The 20,898-nt window shown below is 37.7% G+C and overlaps 2 protein-coding genes and 1 non-coding gene across 3 annotated transcripts in view; 2 read left to right on the plus strand and 1 right to left on the minus strand.

Moving 5' to 3' along the window:
• Positions 1-20,898, plus strand: part of Erich1 (glutamate-rich 1) — a gene marked incomplete at its 5' end in the record, with an annotated part of 52,793,804 nt that overhangs the window by 6,768,626 nt on the left and 46,004,280 nt on the right.
• Galntl6 (polypeptide N-acetylgalactosaminyltransferase-like 6) overlaps positions 1-20,898 on the plus strand; it is a 1,235,193-nt gene that overhangs the window by 132,621 nt on the left and 1,081,674 nt on the right. The gene's annotated exons all lie outside the window — the stretch shown is intronic.
• LOC120097591 (small nucleolar RNA SNORA48) lies at positions 12,050-12,193 on the minus strand. Its single transcript, XR_015640551.1, has one exon. It is a non-coding gene; the product is annotated as a small nucleolar RNA SNORA48 (small nucleolar RNA).

Genomic DNA, 20,898 nt, shown 5'->3' on the forward strand with positions numbered 1-20,898 from the left:
CTAATGCAAAGAACAAAGAAAGAGTTCTGTGTAAATATTAATTGTATTAACTCATTCACCATTCCTTTATTTCCAGTAAGTTAATCAAGACAGGTAACATCAACAGATCAACAGTGAGAAATTATCTTATATGTATATATATTTATATATATGTATGTATACATGTACATGAATATGTACACATACATGTATGTATATGTATATGTGTATGTGTACATGTATATAGATATATACAAACATGGAGAAAGAGATTTTATGAGTCAAAAGAAAACTTATTGATACTCTAATTTCATGTAGTCATTTTATAGGAAAACATATAACTAGAAAATTATTTATTCCTAGTCACTAAGTAACATCCAATATTAACATTTATCTATCACCCCAACTTTCTAAATATCTGAGAATTCAGCAATTTTTGTTTCTGAGCTGTGAGCAACTTCAATCGTTCAAAAATTTCACCTAGTCATTCTTTCGATTTTATAATCAGTGATAGTCCTTCAAAATGTGTTCAGTGAAATTAAAATTTAAGAATCCCTAATACCTCTGTCTCATATGTTCTATTATTTAATGAGCAATAACACTTAGTGACACTGTCTAGTCCCAAGCAAAAGCAGAGGACATACCAAGGTGCCTTCAGCTTTATGGGGGAATCCAGAATTATTTCCTTACATTTGCCCTAAAGAAATGAGAACTCCCAAGTAAAAGTTTTCATGAGAAATCAAGTAAGTTAAGAGCAAGAACATACATGAGTGCTGACTTCATACAGAATATAATATTACTATTTGAGTTGTCACTGTAAAGAGGAAAAAAAAAGACTTCCAAATGTACTTCCTCTTGTCAAGATCAGCAAGGTTTGTGTGTGTGTGTGCTTTTACTCCACAGTGTTCTCACAACAGATAGGTTTTAAAACCTGTGGGCATCATTTAACAAATATTCATATTAGCAGTACTAAATTGACTCAGCAGAATTTATGTATATATGCAAAAGTATGTATTGCATAGGCATGTCTGTGCCTCTGTGTGTGTGTGTGTTTGTGTGTGTGTATGTGTGCATGCACGACCACATGTAAGTGTGAAACCATAGTAACTAAAGAAGAACAGTTCATAAAATTGAGGAGTAAGAATGCTGGAGAGTAATTGGTGTGTGGACAGTATGGGGTTGAAATTATGTAAATAGTTTACGAATATATTAGTTTCACAAATGAGAATAATAAAATTAAAAATTATATCTGAACCACTTTAATCTGAATAATTTAATTGGTTCTATAAAAAGACTTTAATAAGTGCATAAAATATATACATTCAAAAATACTTTACTTTTGGTATATTTTATAGTAAGTATAACAAAAGGAATGCATGTTTTTAATTAAAGGAGGGCTATTAGTCACCTAAAAATAGGTTCTTGAAAATCTGTTTGTTGATATTAATTTTACCTTGAACAATTCTGCATAATTTAAAGGCATTAGCAGTATATTTAGCATATCTTTTTTCAGGAAACTATGGACTATTAAGCTTACCACATGATAATACAAAAATCACAATATAACATAAAAGATAACATTCATTTTTTTTTAATTTTTTCATTTTTATTGGTTATTTATATTTATATTTCAAATGTTATTTCCCTTCTCTATTTCCCACCCTCCCCCTTCCTTCTGTTTCTATGAGGGTGCTCTCCCACCCACAAACCCACTCTCACCTTGGTGCCCTAGCATTCCCCTATAAGGGGCTACCCTCTCATTGATGCCATCCTCTGCTACATATGCAGCTGGAGCCATGGGTCTCGCCATGTGTACTCTTTGCTTGGTGGTTTAGTCCCTGGAAGCTTTGGGGAGTCTGGTTGGTTGATATTGTTATTCTTCCTATAGGGTTGCAAACTCCTCCAGCTCCTTCAGTCCTTCCCCTTACTCCTCATTTGAGGTCCCTGTGTTCAGTCTGATGGTTGGCTGTGTACATCTGTATCTATATTGGTAAGGCTCTGGCACAGCCTCTCATGGGACAGCCAATGATGGAATACCCTTGTCAGGCTCATGTCAGCTGGAGCTACTTGGCATCAGCAATATAGTCTAGGTTTGATGTGAGCATATGGGATGGATCCTTAAGTGAGGCAGTTTCTGGATGGCCTTTCCTTCAGTCTCTTCTCTCTTTGTTCCTACATTTCTTTTAGCAGGAGTAATTATGGATTAATATTTTTGAGATGAGTGGGTGGCCCCATCCCTCAACCAGGGCCTGTGTCTATACACTAGATATGGTCTTGAGTATTTCAGCTAATGTTCTCCCTGTTGGGTCCTGAGAACCTCTTGGGTCCCTGGCATTTTAACTTTCTAGTGGGTACTCCCAGTTTCCCATGCCCACTGCAACACACCTCCATTAAATTTCCTGACCTTCTGAACTTTTCCCCAGTCTCCTCCCACACCTGATTCTTCTTCCCCTTTTCTATCCCCGTCTTTCTCCCTCCCAGATGCTTCCTTTGCTCTACCTTCCATGATTATTTTCTTCACACTTCTGAACTGAAGCATCCATACTTTGGTCTTCCTTTTTGGGGGAAGGGGAGAGGAGATCATATGGTCTGTGAATTGTACTGTGGGTATTCCAAGTTTTTGGTTTTTTGGCTCATATCTACTTATAAGTGAGTGGATACCATGTGTACTCTTTTGTGACTGGGATGATATTTTCTAGTTCGATCCATTTGCCTGTGAATGTTAAAATAGTAAAACAGATCCTTTATGCATACAAATTAAATCCCTACAAATGTCACTTTCACTAAGACAATACTTGTGTTGCGAAATGATCATTGCAGTAGCAGTGTGAATTTGGATTTCTTTTAATTGAATCGCCTTAAAATCATTTCTGCAGGAATTAACAGGAAGAATGTGAGTATGTGTTTGTGTTTGTGTGTGTGTGTGTGTGTGTGTGTGTGTGTGTGTGTGTGTGTGTTAACATCATCCTTTTGTTATAATAAGGGTATTCTTAAGCACAAAGTAGGTTTTGGAAGTTGATAGCTACATTTTATTGGGAGGAACTATAACTCAGATGCATACAACCCCCCCCCCAAATCCAAAATGTCACTATCTAAAAATGCCAGGAAAGCCATGGACAGCAGAGCAGCTTTGCATCCGATTGTTTTGTTGTATTGGTTGATATTTGAGATAGTAATTGAGTTCTTTCTCCTCCTCTCTCTAAGTCCTCCACATATCCTTCCTCTCTGTGTTTCAAACTTATTGTCTCTCCTGTCATCCATTGTTATTACATGTATATATGTATTTGAGCATGCGTATATGTTCCTAAATATAAATTGTTGGATCTATATTTATGTTACTTGTATGTGTGTTTTCAGGGCTGACCATTTGACACTGGAGAACCAATAGTTGTGCAGCTTACTGAGGAGGACTTCCTCTCCTGTTCCCATCTTTCCTCAAGTGACTTTACTTATTTTGTAGCCTTAAGGCTTCATGGACCTTCTCTGTGTAGTTTTGCATGTTTGTTGGTGTCCTCTTCCCTCATCTCATGCTTAGGCAGTTATTGATTTTAATAGTAGAGTAAATAAAGTGATCAAGAATTTAAACACTGTGCCCATCCCTTTGCTACTCACAGTTACAGTCACCATGTCTTACAAACACATCTAGGCACTCAAAGATATGTAAGTTAATTGATAACAAAAGCCACACAGGGTGATTTTGATTATAATAAAGAATTCTGTAGCAGTGTCCAGAGAAAACAATTTCTATAGCATTAAAAAGTTTAGGAAAGCATAAAAACTATTTCAAAGTAAAGATGAGAGATAACTACACCAAAAGTCATCTGAGTTTTGCTCTCCACACATATGCAGCAGCTGCTGTCCCCAAAACAGAATCTTTGCAGAGTCATTAAGAGATGATGGAATTCACCATTTTTAGCTTATGAGAGTCAACTATTTCAATGCTGCATATTATGTTTGAACAATTATGGATTTGGTAGACTAAAAAAGCTGATGAGATGACAGTCCCCTCATCAGCTGATCATTTCCTATATGAGGAATTGTGTAGCTGAATAAATGGTTTGGTTCCCCCCTTAATAACACAGTCCTAAGTTGAAATTATTAAAAAGCGTATTTTTAAAGACTGAAAAATTAAAGTATCCTTTTAAAAACCTAACTCTTTCTTTATTTCACATTTTATCAAGTCCTTGGAGAACACAGAGTCAAAAGTATATCATAAAGATGGCCATTCTTCAAGTAAAAAAATATTTAAAAATAATAAGACAAATCAAATGCCAACAAAGTCATCAGTCATCAGCCAAGAAGACTGTAAAAGTTACCACAGCTTGATACAAGTACACAGATATGGTCATGCCTTTACCATAGCTAGCTGGGAATGATTTTTTTGCACAAGAAAAGTCCCTTTGAGAATTCCTGCCAATTTTATGTGAAGTGTTTGCCTTAGGGATGGATAAAAAGAGCTACATTCTGCCAGCTGAACATCTAGTGCCAAATAACTAATAACAATATGATATTGGAAAATGTATTATAGTGACACAGTAAAACAAAAGATAACTGTTCTGCATATGAAATCCTGGTCCACAGCTGGTGGATGTAGCTTGGATAGGTTATGGGTCCCAATAAGGGAGAAGGGCCAATGGGGTGATCTTTTGACTTGATTCCCATCTGTACACAGCCACCTGACAGAGCAGCTAAGTGAGGAACTTTGCCACAGGCTACCACAATCAAGACTAGTCACTATCACCTTACTGTCTTTCATTAGAAAACAGAGACTTTTAAGGAATAATAGTAAAATAATATAAGATAAAAACAGATACGCCAAAGTAGGACAAAGTAAACAAAAGGAAATTAGCACACTAGAAAACACAAGAAAAAGGTGGATACCAAAGACCCACAACTTTGCACTCAGGAATCAGATAAAATAACCCAAGTGTAAGCTGTGACATTTATAAAAAGGATCTATAGAGTAAAAAGAGATAAATTTTACCAGAATATGGCAAATACATAGGTGAATGCCAGCAACAAACCACTGAACTGAGAATGAGACTCCTGTTGAAGGAATCAGAGAAAGGACTGAAAGAGGTGAAGGGGCTTGAGACCCCATATGAACAACAATGCTAACCAACCAGAGCTTCCAGGGACTAAGCCACTACACAGAGACTACACATGGACTAACCCTGGGCTCCAACTGCATAGGTAACAATGAATAGCCTAGTAAGGGTTCCAGTAGAAGTGGAAGCCCTTGGTCCTGCCAAGACTGGACCCCCAGTAAACGTGATTGTTGGGGGGAGGGTGGTAATGGGGGGAGGATGGGGAGGGAAAGCCCATATAGAAGGGGAGGGGGAGGGGTTAGGGGGATGTTGGCCCAGAAACCGGGAAGGGGTATAACAATCGAAATGTAAATAAGAAATACTCAAGTTAATAAAGATTAACAACAACAACAAAAAATGTAAATAAGAAGTACCCAATTTAATAAAGATGGAGAAAAAAAGTAAAAAAAAAGAAAATAAAAAATAAGTCAAATTAATGCATAGCCTTCATCTCTACATACTGTCATCTCTGGTACTGGAAGGTACTCTCTACTTTACACAGTATCAAAAGAGAACCATAAACACCAAGAAAGCTACAAATCCTTTGGTCTACATTGGTATCCTGCCTGCAGGATATGCTACTGCGATGGTGATACAAATCTTGTAGGGGTAACCAACCAATACCTGGTTTGACTTAAGACCTACTCTGTGAACTGGAACCCATACTCCACACTGCTTAACTCTAGATAGCCCTGGGATCTGGGAGATTTTTTGTTTATAAAAGAACAACATCTAAAGGTAGCAATAAAATAGCTCTAATAATAATCTGTTATTCTCATAGATCTGTGCCTCGTTCATCCATCATCAGAAAAGCATACATTTGCAGTGGTTGGAAAGTGGTATAGAGACCTATAGCCAGCCATTACCCTGAGAATGAAAAGATCCTACAACACTGTGAGCTAAAAGGCTTATTTCCATCAAACCCCTCCTCCTCAGAACTCAGGGAACCCTGTGGTATAGGTGGCAGAAAGAATGTTAGAATCAGAGGAGATAGAGGAACAAGAAAACAAGGCCCTCTAAATCAAAATGGTTCATGCACATATGAACTCACAGGGATTTAGACCAAGGCAGGATGCACAGGGTCTGAATGGATCCACAGGGCATGCATGGGCTTGCACTAACTGAGGTCCTAGAAATGAAAGAAGTGGGCACACACCCAAATCCCCGACCCAGAGGCTATTTTAAGTTCATAACTACTTGTGAATGATAATTAGTTTTCAATAAGGTAGTATCACTGGAGAAGCAAACTACTCTTAAGGGCAGTCTGCACACCCAGCAGTAGGTGACCAATAGAAAATGAACTCAATGACAACTTTGGAGGTTCCTTGTCTCATAATGTCATCTTAGGGATTTCTTTTTTATTATTTTTTAACACATTTACAGTTTCTTATTGGGACCATATAAACAAATGCATCCAGGTAATCACAGCCTTGAATACTTAATACATTTGGATGCCCTTCATCTTTTCCAAACCAACTTCTTGAGATTGACTTCTACATGCGGTTAGACCTAGGACACAGGGTTAATCTTGCATTAATTTAAAGGGAGTAGCATCTTTTTTTAAGACAAAAGGACATTTAGATATTTCTCTTCTATCTTTATCTGATGAACTACTTCTCTTATGCAAACTAAACACATCATAATTACCCTTTAGCATAAAATATTGAAGATGGGTACTTCAAACTTCAAGTTCTGCTATAACACAAAATGATTACATTCCTTGGTTTCCAGACAATTTTTATTTCTATAAAGATTTTTTATACCTGTAGACAGATACATATATTGTATCTGTTGATTAAAATAGGAATTTGAGAATAAGAATCATAACAAGTTATCATTGAGTTGAAAGTTGTTCAGTTGCCCATGAGTATGTGGTATTTCTGTTGTTTTTGTTGCTGTTGAACTCCGGCCTCAGTCCATGGTGATCTCATAGGATGCATGGGGTTATTTTAATCTTCTTGTATCTGTTGGCTTGTTTTGTGTCCAATTATATGTTCAGTTTGGGAGAGGGTTCCCTGAGGAGCTGAGAAGAAGGCATATTCTTTTGTTTTTGGGTTAAATGCTCTCTCTCTATATCTCTTAAATCCATTTGGTTCATAACTTATATTAATTTCAATCTATCTCTATTTAGTTTCTGTTTCATTGACTGTTTCATTGGTGAGAGTGAGGTGTTGAACTCTCCCGTTATTATTGTGTGAGGTTCAATGTGTATTTTGAACATCAGTAAAGTTTCTTTTAAAGTGCTCTTGCATTTGGGCCATACATGTTCAGAATTGGTGAATTTCCCTATATGAAGTTTAACCAGATGGAAGTCCCAAGTGAGGATGCTTCAATCGCACTTCGAAGGGGGAAGAAAATAATCACAGGAGGAAGAAGGAGGGAGAGACCTGGGTAGGAGAGGAGAGGAGTAGGGGACTGAGGGTGGGGACAGGATCAGGTATCAGGAAGGCAGGAGAAAAACCTAAAGGACTAGAAGAATAAATAGAAATATTCAGCTGTTAGGGCGTTGGGAAGTGGGGAACCTCTAGAAAGTTCCAGAGACCAGGGATGTAAGAGGTTCCCAGGACCCAATAGGAATGCTCAACTGTGGGGTGATGAAATGGGAAAAGATCACCTCCAGTAGATAGACAGAACCCCAGTCGAGGGATGCAACAATCTACCTACCTTCACAAAATTGACCCAAAATTGTTCCTAATTTAAGAAAATGCAGGGACAAAATGGAACAGAGACTAAAGGAAACGCCATCCAGTGACTGGCCTAACTTGGGACCAATCCCATGTTCAGGCACCAAATCAACGCATTACTGATTCCGTATTGGGCTTGCAGACTGGAGCCTAGCATGGCTGACCTCTGAGAGAATGTACCAGAATTCAGATACTTACAGCTAACCATTGACTAAGGTTGAGGAGGTCTATGGAAGTATTAGGGGAAGGATTAAAGGAGCTTAATGGGATGACCATCCTATAGGGAGAACAAGAGTATCAACCAACCCAGATCGCTAACAGCTATCAGAGACGAAGTCACCAACCAAATGAGCATACATGGGATGATCTCTGGCCTTCTGGCACATATGTAGCAGCAGACTGCCTTGTCTGGTCTCAGTGGGAGATGATGTGCCTAATTCTGTACAGACTTGATACCTCAGGGAAGAGGGATGCTGGAGGGTGTGAGGTGGAGCTGGAGCAATGTGGGTGGGGAGCACCCTCTCAAAGGTAAAGGGGAGAATGGGGTAAAGAACTCTGGGAGGAGGAGCAGGAATGGAGGTTAACATTTGGAATGTAAATAAACAAAGTAATTCATTGAAAAATCAAATCAAATTAATACCCCCCTCTTATGAGATTGTTATATCAAAATAAATATATGACACAAAGAAACATATGGCATAAGATTTTTAGATTCATATATTACATTAATTACTATTGATTATATATTTTGTATACTGATTATAAATATATTTAAAAAGTTACCAGGGTAAATATTGAACTAAACCAATAATTTGTAAGCTTATCTGTATTTTTATTTTTATCTTTATTTTTATTTCTTTTTATGAACTCTGCTACATGCTCAGTTATAATTATAATAGTTCTCATGACAGCTAAGGGGGAATCCATCATTTCATTTTGGAAATGCTACTTGTGCAGAGTTACTTCAAAGCCTGATACATGCTTTCATCTAAACTGTTGGAAATGTACTGGAATCAATCATGCTCCTTGGATGATGAAAGCATTAAGAAGACAGGTGCTCTAACATGTAAGTTTGACTTGTACTCTGACTTTTATCTTATTAAATCTTTTTTACATTTTGCACTACTGACTCTCTCACTATTTTACATGCAGAGCTTAAGTCTCAAGTCAAACTTTAAGTAAATGAAACTTTTCATTTTTCTTCATATACATTCTAAGTCACTTTTATTTCTAAAAGTTTGACTCAGATCTTCTTTTAGTAGTAAACTGATGTTAATTTTTCTTTCACATACAGTGAATTATGGATTCAGGGTGTACATATTTTCTTTCTCTCATCTCTCAACTCCTGTCTTAAGTATAAATAATACTTTTGTTATAGATCCACAGGCTCTGGGATGTTCCTCTACCATACCTGGCTTTCCATAATCTCTAAAAAATGAGCCAAGACAAACAACACAGGAATAAAATTAAACAAACATTCAAGGCACAAGTGAAGAAAAACACCTTTCTTTACTATTCCAGGAAGAGTTTGGATTATTAATAGCTGACCTGAGTCAGTATTTACATAAAGGCTTCCTCTGCAGCTGTCTCAAAAGAGAATGCTAATCAAGATCCCAGTAAATCCAGTTCTACAAATAATGAAGATTTAAGATTACAGACCATTAATTTTATAGTGATGTAACAAGTGATATCACTCAAACAAAAGTTAGAGTGATAAGAGAGCTTCTACTTCTTTTCTTTGATATTTCTTAATTATCCTTGCCATATTTAGTACCGCCTTGCATATTTATTCATCTGTTGGTTTATGTAGGAACAAGAATCCAAATGTAGGGAAGGCTGATAAAGGGCTAAAAAGATAATTCAGTGGTTAAGAGCATTTTTTGCTCTTCTCAAGGACCCAGGTTCAGTTATGAGCACTTACATGGTAGCTCATCACCATCTGTGATGCATTTCTAAGGACTACAGCAACCCCTTCTGGCCACACAGAATATGTCTCATGCACAGACATATAAGCCGGCAAAATATCTTTATACATAAAAGCAAGAAACATACTGTGTTGGGTCTATAATGGAAAAATGAGTATGAAAGTAATAAATAATAAGTGTTTATATAATCAATGCAACATTATAATGAAAATAAAACAAAATTCTTTGGCAACATATTTCAAACAAGGATCTAACACAAACATAAAATAATGAACTTATCTCTTTAGAGAGAGATGGGGATATTTAAGATAGAAATAGATAATGTTATGATGAATTTACTTCAAAGGAATTGTAATGTTGTTTGTAATTTGTACTATTTTCCAAATGCTTATGCTGTTTAATGCTACATTTGCTGTCTATCCCTTTTCTTTGGTAATAAATTATGATTTCACACTGCACATGTGTTTGTGGTGCATAAGTGGGTTATATTAATTATGCATGACATATTGGTATACATTGATTTCTTCCTTTCTATTTGGGTGGGTTAGATATTTTTATAATTACTTTAAGAAATGTCTCTTCACAAAATATATTTAAGTTAATATCTTCCTTTGTCAATGTCTATATAATACTAATGATAACAAATTTGCCCCCTCAGTCCCCTGTCTCACAGTTCCTCATCCCTTGCCTCCAAGAGGTTAACTTTTAATTGATTCTTTTGAGTTTCATATCATATTCCAATCCTGCTCATCTCCCCATTCCCTCAGCTTAATCCTTGCAACCTTCCCCATGAAAGTAAAAGACACATGCAACACACAAACAACACATAAAAATTGTAGAAGCTAAAGAACGTCACAGTGTGTCCCATAGTATATCTCTCTGCCCACATATCATCACTTGCAATGATTCTTTGGTCTGGTGCCAGATACTGGTTTCTGTGATACCATCCGGACTTCTCCCAATTTTCTTTTTGTTGCCCTGTGTCTTGGTGGTCCTGCAGGTTTGGAACACCAGGACTGGCCCTTTCACAAATCCCAACCATTTGCAAATGACTTGCTTTTGGAGTGGGCTAATTCAGAGCCCTGGATCTGGACCTGGGTGGTGGCTGAAGTAGCCAGCCTGTCAGCTCTCCCTGCTCTGTATCATGAGGGTAAACTCTCTAGTACTGCTCCTGCTGGACACCCCCAGACCCCCCGCGTACGCAATGCTGACTTTGGCAGGATGCATCCTGCTCTCACCCTCAAGAATGGCCCACCTTTGCGTTTGCCATCAGGGTCAGTTTCATTGTATTGCCCAGGCTAGATGTAGGACATTCCTCTCCAGTGCTACAGGAAGTGAGGGGGCAGGGCTAACTTTCCCACTCTCATGACCTCAGGATCAGCTCTCCCAATTGCCTCAGATGGTAAAGAATGAGTAAACAGATGGCATCTCCCTCCAAACCAGGCTACCCCAAGACAGACATGTCGCAGAGCCAGTTCACTCTTGTTCTGTCTTCAGAGCTGCCTGATCTATTCCTCCTGGACCATGGTCAGCACTACTGTACTGTCCAGGCAAGATGCAAGGACCACTCTCCCAAGTGCTGTAGCTGGTGAGGGACAAGGACAGCTCTCCTGCTCTCATGACCTCGACCTAGGACCAGCTCTTGACCACTGTTGCATGTAGCGAGTGTCAAGGTGAGGAGGGGGCAACATCATACTCGCACCGATGCCACTTCAGGGCGATTGAGTGGCTGGGCCACTTCTCCCTAGCTCTAGCCCTCAGGGCTGGTTCACCTGCACTCCAGCCACCAGGGTCAGTTCCATTATGCTATTCAGGTGAAGTGTAGGCCCTACTCTCCCATTATCATCAGTGAGAGATGATCTAGTGACAGGGGAGGTGAGTAAAGCATAGCCCTCAACATTGTCGCTGGCTGGCAGCTGTAACCAGCAGGGGCATCCATGTTCTGTAGTAATAATAAGAGCCACAGAAATTGACACAGACTCCTGCTGTTGCACAACAATAGATTCAGACATGGCCCTCAGCAGCAGCTCAGGCTGGGACCTCATCATGGCTCTAGGACATGCCCGTCCTCTCTACCCTTGAATCTCCAGTTCCATCTCTCTTCATGGCACTCAAGCGCTCCACCTCTCTTTCTTACATCTGATCACCACATGCTTTCTAATTTTAATGACTCCAGCTGCAAGCTGGCCAAGTGACTGTAGGTCTTTGGGTGATATCCTTTACGCTGTGTCGTGTGACAGAAAGCAGGTGTCTATGACTCTGCTCACCCATGCCATGAGCTGGAGGGCAAGTCTAGGGGTGGTCCAAAAGTATCTTTCTTCTTCCTGCTGCACTGTGCCGCCTGAATTTGATTTGATTTGATTTGATTTGATATTTATTAGTCCTAGGCATAAGACAGCTTTGGCCACCAAGCCAGGCATCAAGCTAGGATGAACCAAGGACTACCATCTGCTCTGCCTCTGACTGATATAAGAACAACACCAATAACAAGGTGTCCCTTTGCCTATTGCCAGAAGGACAACCAATTTTTTTTTTAATTAATTCTTTAGAATTTTCTCACATGATTGCAGTCTATTATTTTTCAAGTGTCATAAATGCTTATAGTGTAATTTGAACTTTTGCATACCTAACTCTTTTTCTTTGCATTACTCAGATTCACCTTCCTGTCTCCCAACATCTTAGACTTTTGTTGTAAGTTTTCATATTGTTTCTTTCATATTTTGAGATTATTAATGGAATTCCATCAGTTGGCTCTGTTTTCTCCCTCCAGAGCTTTCAGATACCTCTGCATGCTCTTTTCCAAATTCCTGGCATCTTCTTTCTCTAAGTACGCAAGTATATCCTGGTCAGTGTAAGTACAGCTCTCCCGTTTCAGTTGATCACAATCATAGTACTTTATTCTCCACACAGCATGTGCCTCGGCATCAATCCCTGTCTGCTACACAAAGGCACAGGGTAGATGAGGCTAAAATCTGTGCTTTCCTGTGCATATAGAGGTAGAGATTTAGAGGAAAGTTGTAGACGCCATAACCCAACCTGAGTCCTTGGCCAGATTCACAGTAGCAGGCATGTGCTTTCTTCTGTACAGTAGACCTTAACTTCTATGATACTCCCTGCCCTGATCTAGAACTTGGCTCTACACCCTCCCAAATCTCATTTTGTTGTTGGGTTGTTTCTTTGTTGTTTTGCTTGCTTTGTACTATACCTAACATAGTAAACTAGTGACTAGATGCTTGCTTCTAGAGACTGACTGTATTTCACTTTGGAAAATTCAGACTGGGCTAGTTCAAGTGTGTCTCACTAAGTCTGCTCATTAAGAAGTTTATAGAATAGAAAGCACATTGTATCACCTACTTACCTTGCCCATGATCACTTTCTTTTTTTTTTTTCCTTTTTTTTTTCTTTTTTTTTTTTTTTTATTAACTTGAGTATTTCTTATATACATTTCGAGTGTTATTCCCTTTCCCGGTTTCCGGGCAAACATCCCCCTCCCCCCTCCCCTTCCTTATGGGTGTTCCCCTCCCAACCCTCCCACCATTGCCGCCCTCCCCCCATAGACTAGTTCACTGGGGGTTCAGTCTTAGCAGGACCCAGGGCTTCCCCTTCCACTGGTGCTCTTACTAGGATATTCATTGCTACCTATGGGGTCAGAGTCCAGGGTCAGTCCATGTATAGTCTTTAGGTAGTGGCTTAGTCCCTGGAAGCTCTGGTTGCTTGGCATTGTTGTACTTTTGGGGTCTCGAGCCCCTTCAAGCTCTTCCAGTTCTTTCTCTGATTCCTTCAATAGGGGACCTATTCTCAGTTCAGTGGTTTGCTGCTGGCATTCGCCTCTGTATTTGCTGTATTCTGGCTGTGTCTCTCAGGAGCGATCTACATCCGGCTCCTGTCGGTCTGCACTTCTTTGCTTCATCCATCTAGTCCAATTGGGTGGCTGTATATGTATGGGCCAAATGTGGGACAGGCTCTGAATGGGTGTTCCTTCAGTCTCTGTTTTAATCTTTGCCTCTCCCTTCCCTGCCAAGGGTATTCTTTTTCCTCATTTAAAGGAGTGAAGCATTCACATTTTGATCATCCGTCTTGAGTTTCGTTTGTTCTAGGGATCTAGGGTAATTCAAGCATTTGGGCTAATAGCCACTTATCAATGAGTGCATACCATGTATGTCTTTCTGTGATTGGGTTAGTTCACTCAGGATGATATTTTCCAGTTCCAACCATTTGCCTACGAATTTCATAAACTCGTTGTTTTTGATAGCTGAGTAGTATTCCATTGTGTAGATGTACCACATTTTCTGTATCCATTCCTCTGTTGAAGGGCATCTGGGTTCTTTCCATTTTCTGGCTATTATAAATAAGGCTGCGATGAACATAGTGGAGCACGTGTCTCTTTTATATGTTGAGGCATCTTTTGGGTATATGCCCAAGAGAGGTATAGCTGGATCCTCAGGCAGTTCAATGTCCAATTTTCTGAGGAACCTCCAGACTGATTTCCAGAATGGTTTTACCAGTCTGCAATCCCACCAACAATGGAGGAGTGTTCCTCTTTCTCCACAACCTCGCCAGCATCTGCTGTCACCTGAGTTTTTGATCTTAGCCAATCGCACTGGTGTGAGGTGAAATCTCAGGGTTGTTTTGATTTGCATTTCCCTTATGACTAAAGATGTTGAACATTTCTTTAGGTGTTTCTCAGTCATTCGGCATTCCTCAGCTGTGAATTCTTTGTTTAGCTCTGAACCCCATTTTTTTAATAGGGTTATTTGTTTCCCTGCGGTCTAACTTCTTGAGTTCTTTGTATATTTTGGATATAAGGCCTCTATCTGTTGTAGGGTGGGTAAAGATCTTTTCCCAATCTGTTGGTTGCCGTTTTGTCCTAACCACAGTGTCCTTTGCCTTACAGAAGCTTTGCAGTTTTATGAGATCCCATTTGTCAATTCTTGATCTTAGAGCATAAGCCATTGGTGTTTTGTTCAGGAAATTTTTTCCAGTGCCCATGTGTTCCAGATGCTTCCCTAGTTTTTCTTCTATTAGTTTGAGTGTGTCTGGTTTGATGTGGAGGTCCTTGATCCACTTTCTAACTGCAGTATTATTAATTTCTTAATTTCTATTTGTTAATTTCTTTATTAGAATTTGGCATCCACATTTCTTTTCTCTGTTCACACCAGAAAAAATGAGAAACCATCAAACTAAGTTAAGCTCCTCCAACCCTTATAGAAACCATTGTTCTGAGAATTAATAAAATATAATTCAGTGAACCGAAGGAGGGGTATAAAACTTTGGTATCTATTCCTCCTTACTTGCTACTTATTTCTATTAAACACTTTTCTTATTTTCCTTCATTATTTAATTTATACTTCTTTTTTTTTTTTTTTTCGGAGCTGGGGACCGAACCCAGGGCCTTGCGCTTCCTAGGTAAGCGCTCTACCACTGAGCTAAATCCCCATTTATACTTCTTTTTAAATGCTCAATTTTGACAATTATACATCATCTTTTTCATAGTTTAAATATGCTTGAACCTAGGAGTGGCACTATTTGGAGGTGTGGACTTGTTGGAATAGGTGTATCACTGTGGGCTTGGGCTTCAAGACCCTCAACCTAGTTGCCTGGAAGTCAGCCTGAAAAAGGAAGCACTAGCGGCCTTCAAATGAAGATGAAGACCTTTCAGATTTACCTTCACCATGTCTTCCTGGCTGCTGCCATGTTCCTACCTTGATGCTAATGGACTGAACCTCCGAACCTGTAAGCTAGGCCCAATTAAATGCCATCCTTATAAGAGTTGCTTTGGTCATGGTGTTTGTTCACAGTAAAACCCTAAGACAATCATGATCAACCAGATGAGCCATATTTGATAAAAAAATCATATTCCATAGATTACTATTTACCATATTATTATTACTGTTTACCATAAATTATTACTAGCAGCTTCAAAAACTTTAATTGCTTATCTGTTAAAATTATAATAGTTCTTTAGGAATATCTGATAGATATTTTCGTACTTGGTAGAGCAAAAACATAACAATTTTATAACTCTAAACAATATATTTATGACAATATATATATGACAAGAAAGGAGGTGAAATACATATATTAAGCAGAGGAAATATGAATTAGATATGGTGAAATTTAAATTGGAACTGAGCTGGAGAACAGTGTTTGAAACTAATTTTTGGGCTGTTGAATGTAGAATGAAGTTCCTCTGCGGCTTTGAAAAAGGTACTATGTCATCATATCAGCAAAATGCTCTTGTGGCTGTGTTGTCAGCTATGAGAAAAGGCTGCATTTCAAATAGAAGAAGTGGCCATGGAGCCGTCTTTTTCTGAACCTACCTTTAAAAGAAAGGAAGACAGCAGGGTATACCTCTTGAACACTCCTAACTCTTTCATGTTTAGTTACCAGCATAATACCAGATCTTCTACAGTTTACTTGAAATTATTCTTAATTTAGTTTCAGAATGGAGTTGAGAAAATTATGATAGTACACGAATTAACACTTTGAAGTAAGTTTTAAGGAAGTTTTAATTTTTATATCCAATTTCACAAACATATGAATCCACTCTGATGGAGTTTACAAAAAAGTCTTGTTTATAGGATAAAATTTCATCAAAAATATTGGTTGTCAAGGTGTCTTACTTTTTCTATATTTTATTGAAGAAAAATTTGTATTGTTTAGAATGTATAAGAGGAGAGATGAGGCAAAAAAAGAAAGACCATATACCTTTATTGAGAGGTAGAACATGAACTGGCTCTCTTAGGTTTATATGAGTACAATCAATCAATAAATAAGAATAGATACATAGATGGGTAGATTGATAGATGATAGATAGATTGATACATATATAGATAGATTATAGCTATAAAATTTCTATCAAGCCAGGGAATTATAATTGCAAGAAGTAAATTTTTATTAGGAGGCAAAATTTACCTAAAATTTAGGAGGAAGTGTGTTAGGTTCTTTATGGATACAAAATCTTGGACGTAGGCTATGGTTTGGGACATTTGAGAAACATCAAAGAGACAACAGAGTGAAGAGTAGGAATGTACAAGTTTAGATAAAATTATCCAGGTCATTTAAAACTTTATAGAAAACATGTGACATTGTCAATTCAGTTATTTAGAATCTTTTCATCTCAAAATTTAGATATTGAGTCTAAGTTCTAAGGAAGCATAATTGGATGGGGTTCATCTTTTTACCAACTAGTTAAGGTGTAATTTTTTTCCATCAAAATTTTTCAGTTGATCCAACTTCTGAGTTAGAAATGTCTGGACTTCCATGTTCAGTTAGTCACAGGTAGAAGCAAAAAGGTACCTACACTAAGGAATCTGTCTTACTGATAGGAGCACTAGAGTAAATACTCAAGGTTGAATTGTGCATGTGGAAAACTTCTTTTACTCTCTCTCTCTCTCTCACTCAGGAGGCAGAGACAAGAAGATCTCAATGAACTCGAGGCCTGCCTTGTCTACACAGTGGGTTTTAGGTCAACAATAACTATTAAGAATATAATAAATATAATAAATATTAAGAATATATCTCGTCCTCTTCCTCTTCCTCTTCCAGTTCGTTCTTTACCCCTGTCCCTTCTCTCCTCATCCCGCCTTCCCTCCATGTGCTCACAGCTGGCCTTTGCTTCTCCCCTCCTCTTCTCTCATTAAACCTCTCCACGTGGAAAACAAAAGAATACATCTCAACAACAAATCAAATTTAACAATCACATAAGGCTGTTATAACTGTCCCGTCAAAAAGAAGACTGAAAATGTCAGCACAGCATCTTTCTTTGCCAAAACTCTAGAGTTAAATTCATTCCCTGTGTCTCTGGGTAATGTTTGATATGTGTGTGGTTTTGTCTCCACACTATAGTATAGGGACTCCTTTTCTCTGTGTTTCTCTTTTTCTCCAAGTTATCTTTGTAATTTTTATTTTATTTAGTTTATTTTGATATATGTTAATAAAAATATAATTACATCACTTACTCCTTCGCTTCCCTCCAACTTCTCCCATGCACCTTCTCTCCTAACTCACCGCACTCTCACTCTAAGTGGTTTGTTATATTTTCTTTGATAAATATTGTTACATACACAGACAGAAAGACAGACAGACAGACACACACACAGAGGGAGACTCAACAGGCTGAGTCTATTTTTCATTTCTTTTTAGGTATGTGATTTCAAGGACCACTTTCATTGGCTAATAATAATTTGCATGGCAAATCACTGGGAGAGGTTAGTCTGCCTTCAACAGTAATCATTAGTTACCTCTTGTATTTTGTTTGCTTGTTGTATACAAGTGAGATCCTGTGTGATATTCTCCCTCTGTGTTAGTAATGACTACTGATTTTGTCCTTATTTGAGATTGTATATTCAGTCATTTCTAGGAGACCAAGTGTCATAGCTGAATTTCTAGCTTAACAATTGACCAACAGGACTTCATCAAGCTAAAGAGCTTCTGATAAAAACTAAGGAAATAATCAATTGATTGAAGACAAGCCAACAGAATAAGAGATATTTTCCAGCTGTACATGTGAGGGAAGATTGATATTCAGAATACAAAAAGAAATGATCCAGAAAAATAAATGACCAACTATTAAAAATGAACTATGAATGTAAAGAAGAGTCCTCAATAGAAGAAATAAAAGTGGCTAAGAACTCAAAAAGTGTTCAGTATCCTTTGTAAGTAAGGAAGTGTAAACTAAAATCATTTCGAAGTTTCATCTCAATCGAGGCAAATTATCTAAGTTAAACAATATAGTTTACAATAAATGCTGATTGGGATGTCTGAAAAAGTGAGCCCCAATTCAGCTCTTGGTAGGAATGCAGATGGGTGTAATAACTCTAGAAATTAGTATGGAAAAATCCCCCAAATGCTAAAAAAAAGTATTCTATGATCCAGTACTAATATTCCTTGGCATATGCTGAATGGATACTTAATCAGATACTTAATCAGAAGTGTATAGTGCTGCTCTTTCATAGTATCCAGGAAATGGAAACAACCAGAATATACTTCAATAAGCAATGACCAATGAACATGTGTGCATATGCAAAATAAAATATATATTTTAGCTGTCAGAAAAGTGAAATCATGAAACCTGAAGGCAAATAGATGCATGTATGAATCTGGAAGTGGTGATGAGTAATAACACCCAGACTCACACTTAGAAAGACCCTTGATGCATACTCTCTGTCATCTGCTGTCCCTAGCACCAATCTTTAGATGGTAGTCTATAACACGGAGAAAACACACACATACCAGGAAGGTACAAAAGGACTGTAGAGGGAGACTTGAGAGGGAAATACTGGGATATACGTAATTTGAAATTGGAAATGCGGAAAGCAAGAATATAACTCTATTGAGGAAAGAAAAAAGGGACAAATAACCAAGTTTATTTTCTAAAATCTTAAGGATTCATTATATTCTATTTACTATTATTTTTTATTATTTGTATATAATAAACACACAAGTTTATTACATACACGTGAGCATACATACATACACATATGGTATATTAAATTTCTACATATTTACTATGTGTAGATATACTAAATTAATTTATGCCACTTAAACTAGCCATTTTTCTCACAGGAGTCATTGACTTACTAACAAAAACTCCAATGACAAATATGGGAGACATCTGTGTGAGCCATTGGCCATGTTATTTCAAGTTACTCCCCAAATAATATTGGCTACTGTTTTGTCCTACATTGCTTATCAGAGATTGAATGTAAGTCCCTGTTCCTAAAGATTTTAGATACAGGACTCAGATGACTGGAGCTGGTATTAATCTGAAAGACTCCTTCCTTTGATTTAGATTCCACAGTCCTGAAAGTGCTATGCACTTTGTCAGGGAGGGAAGTGTTCAATAGACTTATCCTGCTGAGAACTCATGAACCACAACAATGAGCAGAATGGTCAGACGTTCCTAAGTGGACACTGGTGTCACTGATATTGGCAGTGACAGATGACTGTCTAGTTGGACTTAAGGCCCAGGTATGAAGAGGGAAATCCTTCCTGGTAATAGAAACCAAGGAAACTACCAGGTATTATTAGGGTCATGGGTTTTAGAAGAGAACCTATGACTACGATTTTTACTAGACCAGCATAATACTTATCTACATTCTAAAACATAATATTATACCCACAGATAATTGCACTTCTCATCATTTATCAAAGAAACTTGTCTTTACAGCAAATGAACACTATTAAGGACTTCACAATTATTTTATTTTAATCTTTTTAAAAATAATTATGTCCCATATAAGAAATCAGAATAAAAATCCTTCCTCAGAAGGTCTTGAGATATTCAAAGATAAGGCAATATTCACAAACTCCAGTACTTAAGACAGTATATTGATTTGGGTATGGCATTTTTTAAATAATCAATATCTCCAAGAGTAGTACTCTTCAGGTGGTAGTTTCTATATTAAAGTGAATTTCACCTTGGAAACATGAATCAATAATCCTTTGTAGAGTCATATTAGGAAGGAACATATTAGAAGAAGAAACTGGTTGATAGATAAGGATTTGATTGTGGGTGAACAATGGCCTATGCTCCGGAATGGAAAGGAGAAGCTCTGTCACGTGACTTGTGTATGTCGAACTGTAAGAAGACTAGAAAACAGTAGAAATGCGTATATTTTGCTCATAAGGACAGCTATTCCTCTTAGTAATTTTTAAATTACTCAAGCTTATGCTCAACAGACTAGAACTTATTGGCAAATTTCATGAACAAAACACCAATGACTCACTAAGATCCACAATCTATAAATGGAGACCCATGAAAATGAGACACTACTGTAAGGCAAAGGACATTGTCAGTAGTTCAAAACTTTTGATTTTTTTTCCTTTTCTGGAATTCAGTCCTTTAGTTTTGGAGGACAACCATTCACCAAATGTAGTTCTTGGTATTCCTAAGAGACTAACAATGCAATTTGAGAGGAGTCCAATGTTATGATTGTCATTTAGATATAACACACTCAGATATTAAGCAACAACTTTGTTTCTTGCTAATTGAAACTGATGCTATTACAAAGTCAGGACTTGAGAGCAATGGCTATAAACAGATGACAGTCAAAGAGGACAATACTAGAGCAGAGAGAAATGTTGTCCCAGCTAGATGAAAGGGTTGTACATCATTAATACATTGGACTGATCACACTAGACATAGAATGATATATCAATATCAATTTAAAATTTTTCTGGTTACTTCTCATCAATGTTATGGTGTTTTCTTGAAGCTCT

Source organism: Rattus norvegicus, chromosome 16 (genome assembly GCF_021556685.1).
Source record: "Rattus norvegicus strain SHRSP/BbbUtx chromosome 16, alternate assembly SHRSP_T2T, whole genome shotgun sequence".
Taxonomy (NCBI): Eukaryota; Metazoa; Chordata; class Mammalia; order Rodentia; family Muridae; genus Rattus; species Rattus norvegicus.